Source organism: Coenobita brevimanus, chromosome 47 (assembly GCF_032717465.1).
Source record: "Coenobita brevimanus isolate Jiangsu-jjx chromosome 47, ASM3271746v2, whole genome shotgun sequence".
Taxonomy (NCBI): domain Eukaryota; kingdom Metazoa; phylum Arthropoda; class Malacostraca; order Decapoda; family Coenobitidae; genus Coenobita; species Coenobita brevimanus.
Genome location: NC_137000.1, coordinates 6,841,631 through 6,849,130, shown reverse-complemented (window position 1 = coordinate 6,849,130; position 7,500 = coordinate 6,841,631).

Here is a 7,500-nt window from a genome sequence, read left to right as displayed (position 1 = left end):
ATGTAATCCGCGGTGGAGATATATGAGTGGTAAAAGGGGCGGGGTGAGGGGACTAGGGACCCCCTCCTCTGTTTTTTAGTTCCTAAAAAGAGACAGGCCAGAGAAAGGGATGGGGGATGGAGTTATCCCCGTACCCTGAAGATTGGGTCTATGAATGTGCGTGGATGTAGTACAATTGAGGCTAAAAGGGAGGAGATTGGGAGAATGTTTGTGAGAAGAAAGTTGGATGTGTTAGCTTTGAGTGAAACGAAGATGAAAGGGAAGGGGGAATCTATGTTTGGAAGTGTGAATGGAAGATTGTCAGGTGTTGATAGAGGAAGGGCAAGAGAAGGTGTGGCCTTGTTAGTGAGTCCGGAAGTACAGCAGTGTGTGATTGAATGGAAGGAGGTGTCATCGAGACTGATGTGGGTGAAAGCGAAATTTGAACGTGAGTTGTGGGTGTTTGTGAGTGCATATGGGCCTGGTAGTGAAAGGGATGAACAAGAGAGGAGTCTTTCTGGAATGATGTTGATGAGTGTCTGCAGAGTTTTGGAGCGAATGTGAATGTGGTAATGATGGGAGATCTGAATGCTAGAGTGGGAAATGTAGCAGTTGAAGGCGTAGTTGGTATGCATGGTGTGCCTGGAAGAAATGAAAATGGGGAACGAATGATAGCGATGTGTGTTGAGCGAGAGATGGTGATTGGGAATACGCTGTTTGAGAAGAAAGATATTTATAAGTATACATGGGTGAGACAGGAGGGTGGAAGGGTTGTTGATAGAGCCTTGATGGACTATGTGGTTGTGTCTAGGAATGTAATAGGAAGATTGTTGGATGTGAGAGTTCTGAGAGGGGAGGGTGGAGGTATGTCTGACCACTACCTGGTGGAGGGTATGTTAAGAGTAGGTAAGAGATGGGTGAGAGCTAGGAGGGTTAGGTGTGGCAGGGAGGTTTTGAAAGTGAGTGAGTTGGATAAAAGAGAGAAAAAGATAGAGTATCAGGAGAAATTGAGAGATGAGTGGAACGCAGTGAAAGATCGGGAAAATGGCAGCGTGGAGGAGGAATGGCAGTTGTTTAAGAGTGCTGTGGTGGGGCATGCAGAAGAGGTGTGTGGTGTGAGACATGTGGGTGGTGGTGTAAGAAAAGGAAGTGAATGGTGGTGCGAGGAAGTAAGTATGGCTGTGGCTGAGAAGAGACGTGCATATGAAGTGTGGCTGCAGAGGAAGGATGAGATGTCATATGAAAGGTATAAGGAAAAGAGGAATAGAGCGAGAAGGGCTGTGCGTGATGCTAAAGTGGCAGCAGATGAGAGGTGGGGTAGGCGGCTGACAGAGAATTTTCAACAGAATAAGAAAATGTTTTGGAAGGAGGTGAAAAGGGTGCGAAAGGGAGAGTCTGGGAAGGAAGAACGAGTAAAAGCAGAGGATGGAAGGATGTTAATTGAGATGGATGCAGTAAGGAAGAGATGGGCAGAGTATTTTGAAAGATTGTTAAATGTAGAGGAGGAAAGGGTGGCTGAGATTGTGGCAGATAGAAGGTGCAGGGAATAAATGTGTTGGGAGAGTTGAATGATTCTTTGATCACGAAGGAGGAAGTGGAGAAGGCAGTAAAGGAGATGAAAACAGGGAAAGCTGCAGGTATGGATGGGTGTGCTGTGGAATGCCTGAAGGGTGGTGGAGTGAATATTGTTGACTGGTTAGTAAGATTATTGAATGTGTGCTTTGAGAAAGGTATGGTGCCAGTTGACTGGGCAAGTGCTTGTGTGGTCCCGTTGTATAAAGGCAAGGGTGATAAGTATGAATGTACTAGCTTTAGGGGTATAAGTCTGTTGAGTGTTGTAGGTAAAGTGTATGGTAGAGTGTTAATTATGAGAGTTAGAGAGGGTACAGAGGGAGTGATTAGTGATGAGCAGTGTGGCTTTAGGAGAGGGAGGGGATGCGTTGATCAGGTGTTTGCTGTGAGACAAGTGTGTGAAAAGTATTTAGCGAAAGGCAAGGATGTGTTTTGGGCATTTATGGATTTAGAGAAAGCGTATGATAGAATTGATAGGGAGGCTTTGTGGACTGTTTTAAGATTGTATGGACTTGATGGTAGGTTACTAAAAGGGGTGAAAAGTTTTTATGTAAATAGTAGAGCGTGTGTAAGAGTGGGAAATGCTGTGAGTGATTGGTTTCCCGTGAGAGTGGGGCTGCGACAGGGATGTGTGATGTCGCCTTGGTTGTTTAATATTTACATGGATGGTGTTGTAAGGGAGGTGAATGCAAGAGTTTTAGGTGGAGGTCTGAGTCTGGTAAATGTTGATGGAGGAGAGTGGAATCTGAAGCAGCTGCTTTTTGCAGATGATACTGCACTGGTGACTGATTCAGAGGAGAGATTGAGACAGTTGGTAGAGGAGTTTGGAAGGGTGTGTGAAAGGAGGAAATTGAAAGTAAATGAGAATAAGAGTAAAGTGATGAAGTGTACGAGGTTGATAGATGGTAGGGGGATGAATATAGTTTTGAATGGTGAGTTGCTTGAGGAGGTAGATTGTTTTAAATATCTAGGGTCACATGTTGCTGTGGATGGAAGAATAGATGCAGAAGTGAAGTTTAGAATAAATGAAGTAGGAAAGGTGCTGGGAGGAATGAAAAAAGTGTTTAAATGTCGTTCGCTTAGAATGGATGTAAAGAGAAGGCTGTATGAGGGTGTTGTGGTACCGACTGCATTATATGGGGCTGAAACATGGAATATGGGTGTAGCAGAGAGGAAAAGTTTTGAATGAAATGGAGATGAGATGTCTGAGGAGTATGTGTGGAGTGACGCGTATGGATCGAGTGCGAAATGATGAAGTGCGAAGGAGAACTGGAGTTGTTCGGAGATGGCTGGTAGAGTTGAGCAGAGGGTGTTGCAATGGTTTGGGCATATGGAGAGAATGGATAATGAGCGATTGGTGAAAAAGATAACTAGATCTGATGTGAGAGGTGTAAGACTGAGAGGAAGACCACGAATAGGATGGATGGACAGTGTGAAGAGAGCGCTGGATGCGAGAGGGATGTCTGTTGAGCAAGGAAGAGTGGCTGTGCATGACAGAAATAAATGGAGAGAAATTGTGAATGAATAAGTGATGACGCAGCCCTGAGGGGATATTCTCCCGCTTTTGGTCTGATCAGCTAGTCAGGTCAGGTGCGGGTAAGGGGATGGGTCTGTTATGATGTGGCAGGGGTAAACCAGTTCTGCTGTCGGGCCCTGCTGTGGATGTCACTGATTGCATTGCGCAGTTGACCCTTGTGCGTTGTGATGCAGTGAGGATCTGTCCGTTCTCCCCTTTGGGGCTAAGATGCGAATAAATGTGTTTGAATGGATGAGTAAATGGAGAGTGAGTCGTCCTGTCTCGGCTACCTCCCTTTCCTTGGGGGAAGCAGCCTAGGTATATAGATAGATAGATAGAATTATATAGGAGAACAGCCATGGGACTCCTAGGGGTGTCATTTGAGCTCTCATTTAGGCCAAGGGAGGTGACGGGAATTCCAAACAGATCGACAGGGATTAGAAGGGAGGATTAGGACAGACCCTTTTTCACCCTCTCTGTCTCCTTGTGTCTGTCTCTATCTGTGTGTCTATCTGTCTGCCCGTCTGTCTATCTATCAGTCTGTCATCGAGGCTAAGGGAGGCGACGGGAGTGCCAAACGGATAGGCTGGGAGTAGAAGATTAGGAGACTATTTTCACTTCTGTCTGTGTGTCTGTCTCTGTCTGTTCCTCTCTGATTCCCTGTCTCTGCCTTTTTTTTAAATTTAATTTCTCTGTCTCTGTCTCTCTCTCTCTCTCTCTCTCTTTTTTTTTTTTCTATTTAGGCCAGGAGGTGACGGGAATTCCAGACTGATTAGGTAGGCTTGGAGGTAATGATTAGGAGACCCCTTTTTTCACCTTCTCTATCTCTTTGTTTCTGTGTGTGTGTGTGTGTATGTGTGTGTGTGTGTGTGTGTGTGTGTGTGTGTGTGTGTGTGTGTGTCTCTCTCTCTCTCTCTCTCTCTCTCTCACTTAGACTGGCCAGTGAGGAATGCCAAACAGATCGGGCTGCATCAGAGGCCATTTGGAGGCCCTACTCTCTCTCTCTCTCTCTCCTCACCTTGCTCTCCACCTCTGTCTGTCTGTCTGTCTGTCTGTACTGAGTATATAGGAGCATAGGTAGGTCAATAGGTAGCTAGGTAGGCAGGTAGGTGAGAGGGCATTGGGTGGGTGAGAGGGTAGATTGGTAGGCAGATGAGTAGGCTATGGGTAGGTGAGAGGGCAGGAAGTAATGTTCACAATATGTAGGTAGGTGAGTTGCGTGGGTAATTAGGTAGGTAGGTAGGCGGGACAGTAGGTAGGTACAGAAGTAGGTAGATACGTCGGTAGGCAATAGGTTGATAGGGCAGTAGGTAAGTTGGGATGTATGTAGCTAGGTAGTGGGTAGGCTAGTAGAGCAGTAGGTAAATAGGTCAGCAGGTAAGTAGGAAGATGAAAAATAGGTGGGTAGATATGCAGTTTTATTCCTTCTCTAATTTTTTCTTAACACCGACAGACGATTTTCTTTAGCTTAGAGGAGTCGTCTTGCAATAGCACCTCTTCATTAGCGATTTATTTTGCATCTAACATCCTAACATTCCCTTGCATATTTATTTCGTTAAATACATAGTTTTCCTTCACTGATATGCAAGGGGATATTGAGGTATAAGTTGCAAAGTTACAGAATGAATCGCCAAGCAAGAGGCGTTACGAAATCTTTAAAGGCCACACAGAATACTACTCCATGCTCCCGTGTTGCTGGAGAGACATAGGAGGATTGGTAGGAGTAGGTTAGAAAATGGGTTACTGTGTTAGTAGATGTTGCTAGGTAGGGGAATGAGTAGGCAGTGGTTGGGTAGGTAGATTGGCAGGTTAATTTAGCGAATGTGTAGGTAGCGAGGTACTAGGCAAGTCGGTAGGTAAGTGAGCAGGCAAATATGTAGGTAGGTAAGTGATTAGGTTGGTAGTAGGTACGAAGATAAAAATGTAAATAGGTTAGTAAGTAGGTCGGCAGGTGGATTAGGAGGTAGGTAGGATGGTAGGTAGGTAGGATAGTAAGCAGGTAGGATGATAAGTAGGTAGGATGACAGGTAGGTAGGTAGGCAGATATATAAATGGGTTTGTAGGTAGACAGACATGTTTAAGTAGTTACGTAATGAGGTAGGTAGGGAAGTTTGTGGATTAATATATAAAAGTGAACATAAGTGGGTGAATAAGTAGATAAGTAAGTAGTTGTTTAGATAGATAGGATGATAAGTAGGACTGGTAAGGTAGAATAGGGCAAAGTAGGAAGGAAGAAGAGAGGGAGGCAAGCAGGTAGGTAGACAAATAGATAGATAGGTAGATAGATAAGTAGGTAGGGAGGTAATTGGGTACGTAGATAGGTAAGTTAGGTCGGTAAGTAGATACAGATGCCCCCAGACAAAAACACAATAGAAACTAGAGACACGAGTTTCTAAAATAAATTCAGCCAGAACTGTACATTGTTGCGTAACTCCTGCAACCTCTCTCACCTTCTTGCAATCCTGTCTGCCTTTATCCACACACACACACACACACACACACACACACACACACACACACACACACACACACACACACACACACACACACACACACACACACACACACACACACACACACACACACACACACACACACACACACACACACACACACACACACACACACACACACACACACACACACACACACACACACACACACACACACACACACACACACACACACACACACACACACACACACACACACACACACACACACACACACACACACACACACACACACACACACACACACACACACACACACACACACACACACACACACACACACACACACACACACACACACACACACACACACACACACACACACACACACACACACACACACACACACACACACACACACACACACACACACACACACACACACACACACACACACACACACACACACACACACACACACACACACACACACACACACACACACACACACACACACACACACACACACACACACACACACACACACACACACACACACACACACACACACACACACACACACACACACACACACACACACACACACACACACACACACACACACACACACACACACACACACACACACACACACACACACACACACACACACACACACACACACACACACACACACACACACACACACACACACACACACACACACACACACACACACACACACACACACACACACACACACACACACACACACACACACACACACACACACACACACAGCTTTCTCTCGTGCCTGTCTGCTTGCACCTTCTGCCTGCTGTCTGCTTTCTCTTCCCTGTTTAAGTACCAGGCCGCATTCTTGCCTTACTTCACTCTTTTATGCATCCTTGCGTGAAAGTGTTTGCAAGTACTACCTCGTTCGCATTCTTGACTGCGTGCCACCTTTCACCTTTGGCCACCTTGACTGCTTGTACCTGTTTTGCTTTCTTACCTGTTTACCTGCTCTGCTTCCTGTTTTTGTGCTAATTTCTTCTGTCAGCCTTTGTTTTGTCAGCATCCCTGGCTGATTTGTCTTACTACTTGTTTGTTTCGTTTCCTCCCTGTCTGTTTACCTTTATTGGTGTTTGAAGGCCTCCCTCTTTCTGCCTACCTACCGTCTCGAACTTCTGTATGTTCATATATCTCCTTGCCTGTTTAGTTCTCTCCCTGCCTGCCTGCCTCTCTCCCTCTCTGCCCGTCTCCCTCTATTCCTGCATTTACTTTTGTTGTTTATAATTTTTCGTTCCCTTCTGTTTGCCCCTAAACCTGCCTGCCTCCCTATCAGTCTGTCTACCCTAATTTACTTGCTCATGTTTGTATTTTTTTTTGTTTATGTTCTTTCTTTTGTCTACCTGTACTCAATCTATGTTCCAATTTGTCTTCTGTTTTCATTTTTGCACCCCCTACCTCCTTGCTTCACATTTTTCTCTCTGCCTTCCTGTATGCCTCCTTGCCAACCTGCCTACTTCATACCTAACCACCTCTCTGTATTCCTGTCTATCTGCCTACCTACATACCTACCTGCTTACGTGTCTGTATGCGTGCCTGCATGCGAGGTGTCAAAACCACAGGACAGTTGGCTGACCTTTCGTGTGTCGGTGTCATATTACCGCCAGGCCAATGCTTGCTTTCTTCCCTCCACTCACACACTCCGGGTTTAATTACTCCACGTCATCACTTGTACTGCCTGGTTTGGGGTCTGCGTGCGTGTGAGTGGGTGTGGGAGGAGGTGGGTTTGCTTGTGTGTGTGTGTGTGTGTGTGTGTGTGTGTGTGTGTGTGTGTGTGTGTGTGTGTGTGTGTGTGTGTGTGTGTGTGTGTGTGTGTATGTGTGTGTGTGTGTATTGTTTAAGTGATCATGTGTTCGTATGTGTGTATGTGTATCTTAAACTATTTGACTCAGCATAATAAGGATCTCACTA